Here is a 19,068-nt window from a genome sequence, read left to right as displayed (position 1 = left end):
CATTCAGCAGGATGATCACTGTGCACGCATGCACACAGACACACACACACACACATACAGACACAAACACACACACAGACACATACACACACACATACAGACACAAACACACACACAGACACACAGACACACACAGACACACACAGACACACACACACACACACACACACACACACACACACACACACACACACCCCTTTTTGTTTTCTGGCCACTTCTCGCAGCCTTGGATGGCATTAACTTCTTGGATTGCCATTCTACACTGTTGGCTAATACTGACTTCAAAATCCAAGGTGAGTACAGGTTCAATAGCAACTGTGCTGTAAAACTATGAAGTGCTATGTGAATGTCAGCTAGGAATATTTTATCCAATATTAATTAATAATAACAAGAGGAAGGAAACCAGCATTTATTGTTATCTCCTAAGTGCCAGACACTGTGCTAAGCGCTTTACAAATATTCTTCCATTTGATCCTCACAACAACTGTAGGAGGAAGGTATTATTATCCCCATCCTACAGTTGAAGAAACTGAGGCAGATGGTGTTTAAGTGACTCACCCTAGCAAATATCTGAGGCTGAGTTTGAACTCAAGTCTTCCTGCCTCCAAACCCAGGGCTCTATCCACTATACCACCTACCTGTTGGAAGATGATGGGAATCAGTCTGTTCAGATATTGCCCCCTTTAGGAAGTCTTTCCTGGTCCCCTAAGTTGGTAGTAGTAATTATAATAAATTATTATTATTAATAATAACTCATATTCCTATAGCATTTTAAGGTTTACAAAGCACTTTGCTCAGAACAACTTGGAGAGGAACACAATGCAAAGAACCTGTTACAGAGGAAGAAACTGAAGCCTAAGGAGATGAAAGGCTTGTCTATAGGGCCATCCAGCTGGCATGTACAGGAACCAAATCACACAACACTTTCTGTAATGCCACGTACTTGTATACATCCATGTGTCTCATTACCTTGATTGACTGTAGAAGGTAGAACCATGTTTTAGCTAAATGTTGTGTCTCTTTGTGAGAAGGAGGAGGGAGAGAAAATAAGAGCTTGTTAATTTAAAAAAATGAAAATGAAATAAAAATTACAAAAAAAAAAGGTTCTGTCTCCCTCTGGCACTTAATGAGGAATTCTGCAAACAGGACAAACAGTAGGTGCTTTGTAAATGTGTGTTGTATTATATCAGGGACAAGGGCCTTGCTAGGTACAAGCATTTTGAATCAGAATCACAAAATGTCTGAGGTGTGTGTGTGTGTTTGTGTGTGTGTGTGTGTGTGTGTGTGTGTGTATCTTTAGCTTGGGGGTAAGAAAATTTTCTCCTGACATCTTGAGGGAAATAAATGAGACAGAGATCAGAATGGCCTAGAGGAATGTTAGTCCTGTTGTGCAGTTGTGTCCAACTCTTTGTGACCCCACTTGGGTTTTTTTTTTGGCAAAGATACTGGAGTGGTTTGCCATTTCCTTCTTGAGTTCATTTTACAGATTAGGAACTGAGGCAAACAAGGTTAAATGACTTGCCCAGGGTCACACAGCCAGTAAGTGTCTGAGGCCAGATTTGAGCTCAGGAAGATGAGTCTTCTTGACTCCAGGCTTCCCACTCTACCCACTGTACTGCCTAGTTGCCCTATAATGTTAGTCTAGGGAAGCTGAAAGAGCTGGGGTCACCTAGTGTGGGACTAGGCAGTCTCCTTTTATTTATACTGGTAATCTTCCCTTGGTAAATTATTTCTGAATTTGTTGGTTCTCCTATCCTTTGTGAATAACCCCTAAAAAGTGTGCACTTGGGGTCTAGGATGGGATAATCTAAGTCATCTCCCCACTCTGGGCTTCAATTTCATCATCTATAAAATGGGGGTGAGGGCATTGGATGATCAATAAAGTTCCTTTGGCTCTAAATGCAATCATCCTAAGTAAACAGTCTGGAGGTAATTAGATATATTCATAACAGTCAAAAGCCCATGAAGAGCACCTGAGAAGACAGAGAAAGAGGTTCATTACCCTTGCCCTTGGGGACAAAACTACACTTAAGGGCTTGTGGTTTTAGAGTTTTCCCTCTGGAAATTTTACTTGCCCCTCACAATATCTCAAGTGCCTGAAATTCCACCATTAGAACCATGGATTTTAAAAAACTTTAGCCCTGGAATGGATTTTAGAGGTCAGCTAATCCAAAACTGTTCCTGTTTTACAGATGACAAAAACTAAGGTCCAGGAGAGAGAAAGTGGCCAAGGTTCATAGGAGCAGGTGATCAGAACTGAGATCGAGTGGTAACCAGCACAGGTCTACTTTTTCATAGTGTGTGTGTGTGTGTGTGTGTGTGTGTGTGTGTGTGTGTGTGTGTGTGTGTGTGTGTGTGTACTATGAGGTGGGGTGTAGAAATGGAGTAATGGAATAGGGAAAGGTCATTGAACTATGGAACTGGAACAAACCAATCTCATCAAGGTCATACAGAGCTCAGATCCCTAGCCTCCAAATGCAGAGCATTTTTCATTACACTGAGTTGTTTTCGGAGTCTTCTCCTCTTCCTCTTCTTCCTCATCTTCTTTCTCCTTCTCCTTCACCATTTTCTCCTCTTCATTTTGGCCCCTGTTCCCTTTATCCCCTCTAGGCCAGTGAAGACAGAGCCATCCCTATCCAGGACAGGCAGGAGTGCTTAGGAGCAGTCCCTGCTTATGTAGAGACAGCTGGCTGGGGAGAAGAGGGCAGCACCACTAGAGGGGGCTAAAAAGTCCAAAAGCTCATAGACACACTCAGCCTAGGCAGCTCCCTACTGTCATGAAAGCAAGGCTAGCTCTGCCCCTCCACCTTATACAAACTACCTCTTCTAAGGATAGATCAGAACCTTCATACTCATCAGGGAGTCTTTCCTATCCCCTGGGAATCCTTGAGGTCCCTTACATCCCCTAAAGATGCCTGAGGGCCCTTGTATTCCTTAGGGATGTCTCAGGCCCCTTATACTCCCACAGAGATGTCTCAGACCCATTACATCCTCTAAAGATGCCTCAGGTCCCTTATACCCCTATAGAGATACCTCAAGCCCCTTATATCTCATAGAGATGCCTGCTCATATTACACAAGGAGGACCATGTGAAAAGGTCTCGATGCTACTTTTTTGGTTATATTATGAAACCCTTCTGCTGGCAACAAGAATTCTCCCTAACCCCATTTTCCTTCCTATTTCTGCATCTCATCAGCTGCCCTGCCAACAACTCCAGAAGGACAAAGATAGAATCTCAATGGTATTTCACTGTGACGCATCTTCCCATGTGCCTTTTCCCTCCCCTATTTCTGCTTCAGCAAACACTCAACTCTTATCCTGCCTCTTATTCTGCTTCTATAGCCCCAGAATGCTGGGCTGCTCCCTGGTATGCTTATTAACATCTCTGTGCCACTGCTTCCAAAGTGGAGAGCATATTCTCGACCTATAGCATTAGGAATCGCCCTGGGGTGATCACAGGGAGCAAGAGATATTGAATAATCAATTGAACATTCTCAGGATAATATCCAGGCTAACAGGCCAGGTCAGAACAGAGCACAGAGAGAGTAAGTAGAGGCAGATATATTTGTATGTGCCTATGACTCCGATTGTGTGTGTCTGCTCCTATGTCAGACACAGAACATCCTGGCTATAAAGGACCTTAGAATGTAGAATGCCAGAGCTCAGAGACCTGATTACAGTCTCATCCAGCTCCCTTTTTAAAGAGAAGAAAGTGAGGTTCTGAAAATCAATAACTCAATAAGTATTTATAACCACCTACTATTTGCCTACACCATGCTAAGGGCTGAGGATACCCAAAAAATCAAAAGACAGTCCCTGATCTCAAGGAGCTCATAATCTAATAAGGAAAAAAACAAGCAAACAACTACGAAAATGACTCACCCAAGATAAAATAGTGAGTTCGAGGCAGAGCTAGAGTAAGAATTCAGGCGTCTAGGCTCCCAGATCAGGGCTCTGCTCAATTCTTCAGACTATTTTCATAGTACAGTGATAGAGACATGACCATACTAGCAAAACGCAAAGAGACACTAGACCCCATTAGAAATCAATCATCAAATGTTTATGAGACATGCAATGGAGAGATGCTGGACATGGAGTCAAACCCTGCCTCAAATGTGACCTTGAGTAAGATGATCAACAACCATCTGCCTCAGTGTCCTCATCTGTGAAATGGGGTGAACAAAAGCACCGACCTCTCAGGGATGTTGTGAGGATCAAATGAGACAATACATATAAAGTGAAAACCCAGAGGGTCTGAGAAAGTGTGGTCAACAGAGTCATGCTACAGAAGTCAAGAAGGATGAGGGCTGGAAAACATCAATTCAACATGGCAGTTAAGAAATTGCTGATATCCTTAGTGAGAGCAGTTTCAATGATCAAGTTGGAAGCCAGAGGGTTAGAAGAGAGTGAGAGGAGAGAATACGGAGGAGGCACCAAGTGAAGACAGCTAAGGAGTTTAGCTAAGAAAGGAAAGAAAGATGAGGGATTATAGCTAGTATGCATGCTAAGATTCAGGGAGGGCTTTTTGTTTTGTTTTGTTTTGTTTTTTAAGAGAGAAGAGACTTAGGCATGCTTACAGGCAGGGGGAAGGAATCAGTAGATAGAGAGAGAGTAGGGATGATGGGGAGGGTATGACTTTATTTTTTTCCCTTTTTTTTTGGAGACAAGATTAAGTGACTTGTCCAGGGTCACACAGCTAGTAGGTATCTGAGGCTGGATTTGAACTCATGTCCTCCTGACAGTAGGGCTGGTGCTCTATCCACTGCCCCCTTGGTAGAGTAACTTTCTGATGGAGAATATGGAAGGAAATGGGATCAAAATTACTTTTAGCAGGATTGGCCTTGGCTAGAAGGGACATGTCTTCATCAGAGATGGAAGTGAATGAGATAATGGAGGTATCAGTTGGACATGAGATGAGGAGGAGGTACAAGAGAGAGCTCTCAGTGAATGACTTCTAATTTTTAAAATTTATTTATTTATTTATTTTGTGAAGTTGAGTGAGTGAAGGAAGACTCCTCTTCCAGGGTTTAAATCCAGCCTCAGACACTTAGTAGCTGTGTGACCCCTGGCAAGTTGCTTAACACTGTTGCCTCAGTTCTCTCATCTGGGAAATGAGCTGGAAAAGGAAATGGCAAACCACTCTGGTATCTTTGCCAAGTAAACCCCAAATGGGGTCACAAAGACTAAAAACATGACTAAACAATAACAACAGGGAAGTGAAAGTTATGGTAGAATGAGAAGAGATTGGTAACAACCGCTGTGAGTGAGTGGGAGGGGACACAGATCAGGAAGCAGTAGGACTGCCTTGCTGCAGAGAGGTCTGAGTTGAGATGAGATAGTCTAAATGTGTGGCAGTCCCAGCCAGCACGGTTTTGTGGTTTCCTTCAGTTCTACTGAACAGCACCTCAGTAGGAGTGAGGGAGGCAGATGGTCAGAGTAATATAAGGTTGGAGCTGGGTAAGGTGTCATTGGGGATAGGAGAAGGGCACAAGCGATTGAATAATAAAGGATACTGTGGATTTGAACTGGTTTACCGAGAGGATGAGAATGGGAAGAGAAGAAAATAGAGTCAAAGCAGGAGCGATGGCTAGGGAAAATACTGAGGGACTGAGGTTATTAGAGGTACCAGGGAGGACAAAGTGTAGGAGAAGTGAAGGTAGCAGGAGACCCAAGAAGATACAAGATTACAATCTGAAAAAGAAAAAGGTTGGGGGTCTTAAACATGGAAGGATTTCACTTGTGGGTGATGGCAAGATTAAGGGGAGGACCATTCCTGTGCATAACTTATGTGGAACAGAAATAGGTCAACCCACAGTAGTTGAGTGTTTGAGTATATTAAGGATCTGGGAAGTTAGATAGTTGAGGGAACATCAACATGTTTACTGAAATAGCCTAGTATGAGGTCAAGAGTTAGGGTGAAGAGGGACTTTGTGAGCTAGGCAATGAACTCATTGAAAAAGGAGGAGAATGTCCTAGGATCAGTAGATAGCAACTACCAGGAACTGGATTGGGTGATAGATTCTGATTGCATGAATCTCAAAGGGGAAAGACTTCTGAGTTATGATAGTAGAGGGAGAGCTTAGGACTGGCCATGGGAAACAAGGAGTACGCTGACTCCCTCACTATAACCAGTGAGTCAAAGGGGATAAGTGAAAGTGCAAATGGTACTGGACAGGGTGGCCAGTGTCATCTGGAAGGAGCCAAGACACTGAGCATAGAATACAAAAGGAATAAGACAGGAAATGTTGTAAGAGGAAAGAAAGCTTGATGGAGCGAGTGTTTCAGAGAACACAGGGTCAGGAAGTTCTGGAGTGGGGTATTGGGAGAGGATGGGTATGGGATGAAGACAGCAGAGAGCTAGAGTGGGGCAAGGGGGTTGTCCTTTGACAGTAGGGGATTCAATGTTGACTAAAACACTAAATGCTAAATCAGACATCTTTTGGTGATCATAGGACAGAACAGGACCAGAAAAAACCCAGGGCAGTAAGGTTGGCCTGGTTGCAAGTCTCTACTGGCTCTTAACTACTTTTCTCAAGAACAGAACTGATAACCTCCAGGTCAAAGAAGGATTGTTGACAAAAGGTCTGACTGTTTCTAAATAATCTCCCCATCAACCTCACTCTGGGGTTAAAATCCCACCATTAGATTACACCATCCATTCATTAATTCATCCATCCATCCATCCATCCATCCATCCATCCATCCATCCATCCATCCATTCATTCACCCATTAATTCATTCATTTATTCATCCATCCATCTATCCGTCCATCCATCCATTCATTCATCCAAAGATTTACTTTGGATGAAGCCATCTGCCTCTGCCACCATTGTTTCCTTGCTCACTATCTCTCCAATATTCAAAGCTAACCTTATTTCCTCTTTTTCTTTTTTGACAAGGTTAATAAGCTAATAAAAGATCAATGGAATGCAATGGCAACAGTTTATCTAGAATTCTGGCAAGGGATTTGTTAAAGCAGCTCACATTAATCTCATAGAAAAGATGGTGAGATGTGGATGAGACCAGATTACAATTAGATGGACTAGTTAAGTAGCAGGACTCAAAGAGTAGACATTGATGATCTGGTGGCGAGGAATTTTCAAGTGCTCTAGGAACCTGTACTGGACCTGCTCTGTTTTAAAGTTTTTATCTGGAACTTGGATAAAAGGATAGATGACATTGTTATCAAATGTTCAGATTACATAAAGCTAGGAAGGAGAGTCAATGCAGTGGATGCCACAGTCGGAATTCAGAAGGATCCTGAGATCAAATGAGGCAATGTTTGTAAAATGCTGGGCACAGTGGCTGTCATATAGTAGGTGTTTAATAAATGCTTATTCCATCCATACATATGTACACATATGCATACATGTATACATATGTATATATATTCCATCCATTTAACCATCTTGACAAATCAGAACTCTGCATGGAGTCAAATAAGATGAAATTCAATAGAGATGAATGGGAATGAAGTTGGATTTAAAAGACTGACTCTACAAGTACCAGATGGGAGAAGCATGGTTGGAAGTAGTTTTTCTGGAAGAGATCTGGGGAGTTTTAGTGGGCTGCAACTTCGACAGGGTCAACAATGTGATATGGCAACCAAAAAAATGAATTCAGTTTTCCCATGTCTTAAGAGAGTCATAGCTTCCAGGAGATACTTTAACTGTACTCTGACCTGGCCAGATCCCATAAGATCAGTATTGTGTTCAGTTCTGGGCACTACAACTTAGGAAATTATAAAGTGCATTAATGGGCCAGCTAGGTGGCACAATAGATAGAATACCAGCCCTGGAGTCAGGAGGACCTGAGTTCAAAATCGTCTTTGGACATTTGACGCTTCCTAACTGGGTGACCCTGGGCAAGTCACTTAACCCTCACTGCTTCGCAGAAAAAAGGAAAGAAAAGAAAAGAAAAAATGACATGAATAAGTTTGAAGTCATCTAAAGAAGGGTAAACTATGAAGATTTTGGTATCAAGTTCACGTCATAATGAGGATCACTCAGAGACACTATGAGTGGTTAACCTGGACAGAAGAATACTCAATGAGGGACATACCACTTGTCTTCAACTATGTAAAAAAAACGAGCAGCTAGGTGGCTCAGTGGATAGAGCACCAGACCTGGAGTCAGGAAGACCCAAGTTCAAATACAGCCTTGGACATTAGTTGTGTGACCCTGGGCAAGTCACTTAACACTATTTGCCTCCATTTTCTCATTTGCAAAATGAGCTGGAGAAGGAAACAGCAAAATGCCAAGAAAATTCAAAATGGGGTCATGAAGAGTCAGACACGACTAAAACAACTGAACAACAATATAAAAAGTTATATATAGAAAAAGCATTAGACTTATTCTCTTTGTCTCCAGGGAAGGGAGAAAATTAGGAATAATGGGTACAAGTTACAAAGAGGAAAATTTTTAAATGAGGTAAGAAAAAAAATCCTTCCTAATTATTAGGCTCTGCCTTGAAGTAGAATGGGTTGTTTCAGGAAGCAGAGGATTCTTTAGAGGTCTTTAAGCAGAGACTGGATGATCACTTGTTTGGACTTCTTGTAGGAGGAATTCTTTTCCAGGTGTGGAATGGAATAGTTGGCCTCTGGGATCCTTTTCCAACTCTCAGCTTCTATGATTCCATGATTCTGTGACTTCTTGGTCTTGAAACATTAGGCCAAGAAATCAAAATTCTTTGAATCATAGCATATGAGTTGGGCCATCAGAAAGCATATGGTCCTTCAGAAGTTGGCTCTTTACTACCCTTCCAGTCCCCTCTATATACTCTGTGATCCAGTGACCAATGACCCGCTTGCTTTTCCAAGAACAAGGATTCCATCTCCCAACTCAAGGCATTTTTTTCTAGCTGTTCCCTATGCCTGGAGGGCTCTCCTTCCTCCTCTCTCTCTTCTGGCTTTCTTGAAGTATCAGAAAAAAACCCTGCGTACTACAGGAAGCCTTTCCCAATTCCTCTAATTCTAGTGCCTTCCCTTGGTTGATCATCTCCAATTTATACAATATACATTGTTTGGACATATTTGTTTGCTTGTGATCTCCTCTACCAGACTCTGAGCTCCTTGAGGGCAGGGAGTATCTTTTGCCTGTCTTTGTATCTGCAGCACTTAGCTAAACCTTGCATATAGTAGACACTTGAAAAATACTCATTGATTGATGAACTTTTACCTCAGCTGGAGTGCCTCTCCATTCTTACCGACAAGTGGTCACTGAACTCCTCCACAAATAAGAAACCAGACTTCTCCCTCCCTACTTTTGGAATAGTTTTGGTGATTGAAAAATTCTTCCTTCTAGTGAGTCATAATCCTTCTGAGACAAGGGAGAGGATAAGCCATTTCATCCATTAATCCACACATCTGTATTCAGCCCATCCCTTGTATCTAGTCCTGTGTTAGCAATGTGCAAGTAGCCCGGAGAGAGAGGACATGGTGGGGTGGAAGAGAGAAAGCCCCAAGCTTGGACCAAGTACAGAGATCTTGATTTTAATCATAACTCTGCCCCTAACCTGTTCGGCCATGGCCAAAGTATCTGGCCTCCAGGATCCTCCTTTGTAAAAATGGGATAATAACATTTATACTCCCTAACTCATTGGGTTATTTGGCAGCTGTAGATACTAACTCTAAGTTCCATTTGGATTTCTAAGACAGAGTCACGTAACCTAGAGTAGTCTGGACAGGCTACCTGGAGGAGGTGACACTTGGAGGCTTCTAGGATAAAGTAAGGTTTGGTGGGAATTGAACATCAGAGGCACAAGAGAGAGGGGTTGTCATTTAGGTGACTGGAGAGAGAAGGGAGGATGTGTAGTCATCCAAAAATGAACCACTTAGCATTTTGAATCCCACCCATCCACAGTAAAACACCTCCTCTGACGCAGAAGCAGGGGGGACACCAGAGAGCCAACTTAAACTGAAAGCCAATTGTTAAATTTTTAGTGTGAGCATTTACACCTCAGAAATCAGCAAATGATACAAATTAGGTATTGATTGATAGTTTTGTTGATTGTCTAGACTTAAAAAAGTAGTGGAGAAAGACATTCAAAATGAAGAGTCAGCTTATGCATGTTTCCCTTATGTAGTACTCCCCGCCCCCCAGCCCAGTCCATTGTTAACATTTCCCAGCACACTGATGCTCAGAACCATAGACTTGTATAGATGGTCAGGGGTGGAAGGAACCCTGAACATAGAAAGTTAGAGCTCAAAAAGAACCAACTTATAACCATATTGTTAGGAAATGGAATACTAGCCTTGAAAAGGGCTTTAGAGACCATCTAGTCTACTCACCTCATAATCAATAAGTCAACAAGCATCTGTTACTGTTGTTCAGTCATGTCCAATGCTTCGTGACCCCATTTGAGGTTTTCTGGGCAAAGATACTGGAGTGGTTTGCCATTTCCTTCTCCAGTTCATTTTACAGATGAGGAAACTGAGGCACTCTATCCACTGTGCCATCTGGCTGTCCCAACAAGCATTTATTAGATGCCAAACTATGTGCCAATTCCATGCTTGGCATAGGAAGATACTAATGAATCAGTCAAACACTTATTAAGTGCCTACTATGTGCCAGGCACTGTGTTAAGTGCTAGAGGCAAAGGACAGTCCCTCCCTCAAGGAACTCATAATCTAGTGGGAGAGACAACAAATAAATATAAACCAGCTTTACAGGACAAACTGGCATAGTTAACAGAGGAAAGGCGTTAGAATTAAGAGGGGCTGGGAGATGGGTTTTTAGTAGACACTTAAAGGAAGCCAGGGAAGGCAGGAGGCAGAGATGAGGAGGGAGGGCATTACAGGCATGAGGGACAGTTGCAGAGAAAGTGGAGCCAGGAGATGGACTATCTTCTTTGTGGAGTCGATGGGAAGCCATTGTCACTGGATTGAAGAGTATGTTTTGGGAACTAAGATAAGAAAATTGGAAAGGTAAGAGTGGGCTAGGTTATGAAGGGCTTTGAATGCCAAGCCAAAAGACAAAAAGAAGTACTTCTTGCCTTTGTGGACCTTACATTCTATTGGGAGAAACAACACACATACACATTTAAGGCTATATCATATATATATATGTATATATATATATGTATACACATATGTGTATATATGTATACACATATGTGTACATATGTATACACATATATATGCAAGGTGATTGAAAATAGAAGATAACTTTAGTGGGGAGAGGGTGTGGCACCAGCAGCTGGGGGAATCAGGAAAGGTGGCCTGATGCACATGGTGTTGGAGCTGAACTCGAAGGAAGCTAGAGATGGTGATGGGGGGGATTTGATTCTTGGCATGGGGGGGCAGCTTAGTCAATAGAGAGGAGAGAGTTTTACGTTCTTACTCTTTACCTAGGAACAAGTAAACCAACTTGGCTAGACTGCCCAGTGCATCTGAGGTGTAATTAGCTAAGAAATAAAGGTAGGATTCTGGTTGTTAGGGCTTTAAATGTCAGAAGACTTTATATGTGAACCTAGGGGCAATAGGGAGCCATTGGAGCTTATTGAGTGGAGGAGTGACTTCTCCGGCTTTAGGAAAAATCCCTTCAGAATTTGGGTAGAAAATAGAGGAGACATTTGAGATTGCTGTTTTTTCAGTCATGTCCAACTCTTAGTGATCACATTTGGAGTTTTCTTGGCAAAGAAACTGGAGTGTTTTGCCATTTCCTCCTCCAGTTCATTTTACAGATGAGGAAACTGAGACAAAAAAGGTTAAGTGACTTACCGAGGGTCAAACAGCTAGTTAGTGTCTCAGATCATATGTGAACTCAGGAAGATGAATCTTCCTGAATCCAGGCCCCTTACTCCATATACTTCAACACTGAGCTGAGATTTGATATAGGAAAAGCAGTTAAAGAGGCTTATACAACAGTCTAGACAAAAAGGGAGAGGAGCCTGAACTAAGCTGGGAGCTATGTGAGTGGAGAGAAGGGGACAGATGTTGCAGAACAAGAAATGGCCAGATTTTGTAAGTGAATGTCTACATGGGATGGGGGAGACTAAGGACTTGAGATTGATTCAAAGACTGTGAAGATGGATGATGGGAAGAATGGTGGACTCCTGAACAGAAACAGGAACAAGCAAAGGCATAATGAACTACAGGGATGAGGCACCCACCACCTCCCAAGGCAGACTTTGGGACCCCTCTCATTATTAGAAGTTAGCCTTACATTGAGCTGAAATCAACCTCTGCAATCTCCCCCTGGGCTTCTGACCACAGTGACCAATGCTTCCTTTGGCCCCTCTTAACATTGGTGGAAGGTCCATGCCTGGACCCAATGATCTTCTGGGATCACTTTGACAGGGCAGCCTTTCATTTCCTGTTAACTTAGCTTCTTACTTAATCCTGGCCATTTGCCTTTCCCAGGAAGCTCTATCTCTTTACAGAAAGGGTCATGGCCACCTCTAAGAAGGACTCTGACTTCACTGCCAGCAACAAAATACATCAACACCAGAGGCATGGAGAGGCCAGAATTCATCAGGGAGGCTTCTTGGAGGAGGCCAAGAAATTCCCAGAGGAAATTTCAAGGGAAGGGGGAGGGACATTGCAAGGTAAAGAGAAAATCAGGGTATCAAAGAAGAACAAAATTTTGAAACTGGAACAGGGTTTCTCCCATATTTCCCTTCCTTCTCTCCTTTAACAAATGAGGAAACTGAGGCCCAGACAGAAGCGATCAGTTCAAGGTCACATGATCAGAAACCTTCTTTTTCTCCTTTTCCTATACCTGTCTGGACTGGCCAATGTCTATTTTAGCCACATTCTATCTACCTATCTTTTCTTTAGCCACTTTCAGCTTGTGAAGAGCTCTCCTTATATCCTTATAAGTTAAATATTACTATGCCTATTTTTATCGAGGTTTAGGAAATGTCAGCAGTCAGCCCAATAGTCAACCAGCACTTATTAAGCACCTACTATGTGTCAGGTACTGTGCTAAGTACTGAGGATACAAAGAAAGGTGAAACCAACAGTGTAATACATGAAGGAGCCAGCCTTGCAGTCAGGAAGATCTGAGCTTAAATCCTGCCTTTGACATACATTGTGTGATTCTGGGCAATACCCTAGGCAGCCCTTAGTATCCTGCTCTCTTCCCCCTTTCCCAGTTTCCTTACATCTTCCCCCCTTCCACATATTCTGTGAACCACCTCTTCACTTCCTCAAAGGAGACACTCCACCTCCAGACTCCAAGCATTTTCGTTCATCGTGCCCCAATGCCTGGAATGTTCTTCCTCATCTCTACCTCCTAGCTTCCTTCTAGTGTTGGTTGAAGTCTCACCTTCGATAAGAAGTCTCTCTCTGCCCTCCTTAATCCTAGTGCCTGCCTTCCTTCTGGTGAGGATCTCCAGTTTATTCTGTATTCCATCTTATTTGCTTGTGAGCATCTTGAGAGCAGAGGCTGATTTTTTTTGGCTTTCTTTGTATACTCAGAGCTTCCTACAGTGCCCAGAACACAGGAGGTGCTTAATAAATGCATGATGACTAACAGACTGCCAAGTCCACAGCCTGCATCAGTGGAGTGAGTTTCCACAATGGGAGTTCCCTAATCATGGGTCCTCACCTCCCCAACCCCCCCCAATAAATAAAAGGAAACAGGCTCAGAAAAGTGACTTACTCAAGATGACACATAGAAGGGCAACAGGAACCCCAAAATATCAGGGGGTAGTAGGAAGAATCTCTCCCTTTCCCCCTTTTCTCCCTTCCTCTCTCTTCCTTCTTCCCTCTCTCTTCCTTTGCTCTCTCTCTCCCCTCTCTTTCTCTCTCTCCCCCTCCACCCTTCCTTCCTCTCTCCTTCCTCTCCCTTCTTCCATTTCTCCCTCTCCTCCTTCCCTCCCTGTTTCTGTCTCTGGCTCCTTCACATATATGCAGATGCACCACAGTTGCCAAATCATATTGATTCATTTCTAAAATATTTTTTTCCACATCACCTTCCATTTGCCATAGTTCAGGCCTCATTATTTCTAGCCTTGATTGCTGTAATGGTTTCCCTTTATACTTCTAGGAAGGCTATAAATCTTTCCCATTTGTATGTAAGTTTGTGAGTAGGGAGTGTTACATTTTTTTTCCGTTTGTATCCTCAGTACCTAGCACAGTGCCTGACACATAGTAGGCACTTGATAAATGCTTGTTGATTGATTCTTTTTTTTTTATTGTTTTTGATTGATTTTAACTGTTCTCCTTGATTTTAGCCTGACTCAGACCATGCACAGATATTCTGTGACTGCTGCTGCCTCTACTTAAGTTGCCATGTACCCCAAGAACATATGGTCCAGCTATGTGTTCTATCAACTTTATATTTATTCTTTCATGATCTTAGTTGAAGAAGTATTGACCTTGTGAGCTTCAAAAAGTCAGAAAAATCATTAGACATCCAGGGAAGGGAATCTATGGCAGAGATGTTACAGTCATCACAGCCAAACCACAGCAATGAACTAACAAGATTCCAAGCAGGGACTTACATGACCTAACCCGTTAGTGACCCCACAAGTCACCATGTCCTGCATGGAAGGAAGCAATTCCCCCTTGGCTAAGCTAGCAATCACTTTAAATCTAAGTGCACTTTCCCCTTGGAACCAAGATGGTAGAGAGTGGGCTCCGTTTCCTATGTCTCTGTGCTTCTGTTCTTGCTATATCTTCTCAGTAAATACCCTTTATGAAAACTAAATGATGCTAACTGTTTATTCATGATATCAAAGACAAATCAATTGACAAAATAAGATAAGTAACTGGCACTGGCAAATGATACCGGGGCAATAATTACTGGTGATTGTTGGGAGGAACACATAGGACGGGACTCAAGTAGAGAGAACTAGAAAAATTACCCCCAACCTCTCAGGGGTACCCCAGAACCTGAGGGAAGAGGTAGCTAAGCTCTGGAGACCTGAGCATCCAGCTGGAGTTGGGAGAGAGGCCCTGGAGCCAATAAGGGCCACTTTTGTATCACTAGTGGCCAGAACAGGGCCTGGTACAAGGTAGATCCTTCATAAATAATTGTTGACTAAAATTGAATAGAATACAATGTTAGCATTGAAAGGATCTTAGAGGCATATGGTCCCAGAAAGTCAGAAATAGAAGGATTTTAGAAGTCATGAGTCCACTATGTGCCTGATGTGAATATGTGACTTCTGCTTAAAGACCTTCAGTGATAGGCAACTCAATAATAGCTAACATTTATATGATGTTGACTACATGCTAGGCACTGTGCTAAGTACTTTATCACAATGATGAAGAAACTGAGGAAAACAGAGATTACTCAGTGGCAAGGGATCTTACAGGTCATCTAGTTCAACTCCTCATTTACAGATGAGGAAACTGAGGCAAACAGAGGTTAAGTGACTTGCCTAGAATCACAAAGCTAGTAAGTGTCTGAGTTGGGATCTGAACTCAGGTCTTCCTGCTGCCAAATCCAATACTCTATCCATTTGTACTACTTACTTCATAGGGTTCTTGAGAGAAAAGTACTCTGTCAACCTTAAAGCACTGGAGAAATGATAATTATGATCATGATTTCTCTTTGATGAGGGTAGAGGTTATCCAGTTCAGCTCTCTGTCTCCATGTCAGAGTAAAACTCGAGGGGATTTGGACGTTGATAGGATTTGGAAGTGCCTGGAGAATCTCAGTTCACTGGGACTGCACTGGATCCTTCGTTCCCAGTCTTACCCCCAGCAACATTGCAGCTGGTCTTTGTCAATAGGACCTCCTCCTCCGACTCCATTACCCAAACTTGCCTGAGGCCCGTGCCTTGGACTGATGCCACATCCCCACCCTTTTTCTGGCTGAAGACCAAATCTGCTCTCAGTCCCTCATGGTTAGATACCACCCTGCCACATTTCTTTCCTTTCTATGAGTGCCCATAGGGCCCCTGGGGAAGGGTGAAGGTCCCTGGTCTCCAGCCCCCATCAGACTGGGATCTCTCTTTCCCCTGCATTCTCACAGGGCCAACCAGGGACTGTGTTCCTGGCAATCTGCCCTAGGCAGTTGAGGTTGCTCCTGTCCAAGGAGCAGGTCAAAGGGAGCCTGTGCTGATTATGGACTACTCTGGATGGACCCAGTGACTTTCTATGTACCCTCTGGCAAGACATTCCTTTTTTGAGCCTCAATTTCCCTAGCTATGAAATGGCAAAGAGGGAGAAAGAAGCGTCAGACTAGACAATTCCAAGAAAGTGCAGTAGAGTGAAAAAAAAGTGTGATTGAAATCAGACCCTGGGTTCGAATCCTGGCTCTATTTACCATCAAGCAAGACCTCAAGCAATTCTACTTAGTTTTCTGGGCTTCCAGTTTTCTTCTCTATAAAATGAGGAGGTTGGGCTAGATTATCTCTAAAATTCCCTTCAGTTTCAATGTCCTAGAATTTATGTTAGCCAGTATCTTTTGCTCCCTATTTCCTTAGAAAAGGGGCAGAGAAACCTCTTCTCAGGGACTTATGCCTCCACCATCCCTGGAAATGAAGTGAGTCCCTTAGTCCAGATCCTTGATTCTACTTGGGATGGGGGTTAGAGTGGAGCTGGCCTCCATGATCCCAGATGGACAATGCTATGCCCACACCTTTCTTAATCCCTAACATGGTACAATGGGAAGACCACTAAACTTGGAGGCAAAGGACTTGAGCTCCAATGCTTTACTCCCTGAGTAATCTAAGACAAATTGCCTCATCTCTCTTGGCCTCAGTTTCCTTATCTGTTAAATGAGATGGTTGGACTGAATGACCTCTTCCGACCGTTCTAGCCCTACCATTCTATGATTCTAATGTCTAAATATTTCTGTAGCAGGAGAAACTGAGGATTGATATGAAGGAGGCCTTTCTGAGTCATAAATATATTTGGCTGCTAGACAGATGCCCTTCTCCATCTCCCAGTATTCTCTCTGATCCAGTCCTGCTATACCTTCCCTTTCATGGAGAAACTTAGAGAATTCAGGGAATATCATAGGAAGGGACTTTAGAATACTGAAAAAGAAATATCAAGAGGTGGAAGGACCCCCGAGACCACATCTTACTTCTGCCACTTGTATGACCTTGAACAAAACATTTAAATTCTCTTGATCTCAATTTCCTTTTCTGTAAATTGAGGGGCTTGGACTAGATAGATAGAAGCTGGTCTGTGATACTACGATCTCATGTCAGAACTAAAGGGATCTTAGAAGATGGAATGTTAGAGCTGGAAGCAAGCTTAGAGACCATCTAGTCTAACAGCCTTCATTCTACAGAGAAGGAAACTGAGGTCCAACTAAAATGACCTGTTCAAGTTCACAACTCTATCCATTTATGCAAGCTCTTCTGCCCTGATAAACAATAATTCCCTTCCATATAGCTATAGACAAGATAAGTAGGAAATAATTAACAGAGGGAAAGCACCAGAATTAACAGGGTTTTAAAAAGGTTTCCTGTAGAAAATGGGATTTAAGTTGAGACTTGGAGTCCCCTGTAATTTACATTGGTAGAAAGAGTCTTGGTTTTGGAGTAGAGGCTAAGAGTTCTAATCCACCCCTGCTGCTAACTTGGTAGGTGAGCTTTAGGCAAGTCCAGACCTTAGTTTCCCCATTTGTAGAATATAGGGGGTTGGATCGGTACAAGGGAAAGAGCACTGTCTCCAGAATCAATGCTCTGTGGTGTGACTGTAGGCTAGTCATTGTACCTTCACGGGCTTAACTTCCTCCGCTGTAAATGTGTGCAGTTTTTTTTAGGAGGGGGGTAACTAGATGGCTTCGGAGGTCCTTTCCAACTCTACATCTAAAATCCTATCTATACAGAGTTTCCGAGGATCTTTTCCATCTCTAACACTGCAGATTCTACGCTCCAAGCTTCCACCAGTAATACCGTTCTATGTTCTCCTTTCTTCAGGTTCCCTTGTAGACAGCTCGAGTATTCCTACTTCCCTCTTCCATTGCAGTAGAAGAATGCTCCTAATTTTGACTGGACCTAGGATTTCCTTCTTATAGGAAACTGTGTCAACAGGCACTTCCTCTACCAAGCCTAGTCCCACTTTCTTTGCAATTTATAGCTTTAGAGTTGTCTGGGGCATTGGGAGGTTAAGTGATTCGCCAGGCGTCACACAGCCAGTAGGTGTCAAGGGTGGGACTCGAACTATATATCCCGGACTCTGAGACCAGTACTTTATCTACCTGTGCCAGGATAGCTCCCCCCAAAAAGAAAGGTTTGCAAAGCGCTTTTTGAACATCAGCGCTCCTGAAGCTCACAAACCCTGTCCCTCTTGGGAACGGCTTCAGGTCTACCCCTCTCCTCCTCCAAACCCGGCTCCGCCCTTATTTCAGCCTGCCTCCTCCGTCCGTACCCTCTCTAGGTTACCGGGGATGGGCACGACACCTCTCTGCCCACCCTCTTCTGATAGGGGGAGTCCCGACCCCAAAGCCCGGGCAGGAGCCCTGCGCGTCCACCCAGCCCGGGTCTCCACTCCTCCCTATGCCAGGCGGGGGAGCCCGGGGCCAAACCCTGCGGGGGGATAACGGGACCAATGGATGCTCGCCCGCTCACTCACTCACTCACTCCCTCGCTCGCTGGAAGAGCTTCAAGGAGACAGCTGAGACCCCGGCGCCCGTGCGGTCCCTGTCCCCCGCAGATCTGGGGTGCTTCCGTCCCCGCGCCGGCCGTGTGCGGGTCCCGTCTGTCTCTGAGGTCACTCAGGGAGCCGAAATGGAGCCGGAGCAGGACGTCAGGAGTTTGCTGAGTCTCCCCGGCCCCTTTTGGGCAAAGGCGGCTCCAGCTGGGGGCGAGGAGGCGGGGCGGGGGCCGGTGGTGGGGAAGAGGGGGAGGCGCCGTAGTGGGGCTGTCCAGGGGGAGCGCGGGGGGCCTGGGGCTGGGAGGGAGCGTCCCTCCGATCTTTGTGCGAGCACTTGTACTTGGGAAGGCAAGGTGCATAACCCCTGGATGGGGGACAGGGAAAGAGAGAAGGTGGCACCCATGGCGAGAGTGCCCCGTGTTGTGTGCCAGCCTGACGAGTCCCTGTGTGCATGCCAATAGTCACGGTGAAGAAACATTCATTAAACACCTACCATGTGGCAGGCACCGTGCTAAATGCTGGGGAAACAAAGAAAGCCGCCCCTCCCTTCCAAAAAAAAAAGT

General features: G+C 43.9%; 1 protein-coding gene across 3 annotated transcripts in view; it reads right to left on the bottom strand.

The window, feature by feature from the left end:
- The window catches only part of GPR20 (G protein-coupled receptor 20), a 41,836-nt gene extending 23,160 nt beyond the window's left edge, over positions 1 to 18,676 (bottom strand). The window contains exon 1 of one of the 3 annotated variants that reach the window (XM_072602943.1): positions 18,493 to 18,676. The gene's annotated coding sequence lies outside the window, so the exon portion shown is untranslated. Of the gene's footprint in view, positions 1 to 18,484 lie in introns of all 3 variants that reach the window. The other 2 variants (XM_072602941.1, XM_072602942.1) reach the window with 2 other exon arrangements.
- Positions 18,677 to 19,068: the final 392 nt, after the last annotated feature.

Source organism: Notamacropus eugenii, chromosome 4 (genome assembly GCF_028372415.1).
Source record: "Notamacropus eugenii isolate mMacEug1 chromosome 4, mMacEug1.pri_v2, whole genome shotgun sequence".
Taxonomy (NCBI): domain Eukaryota; kingdom Metazoa; phylum Chordata; class Mammalia; order Diprotodontia; family Macropodidae; genus Notamacropus; species Notamacropus eugenii.
Note: the sequence above shows the minus strand (reverse complement) of the source record. Positions and strands in the feature narration are given on the sequence as shown.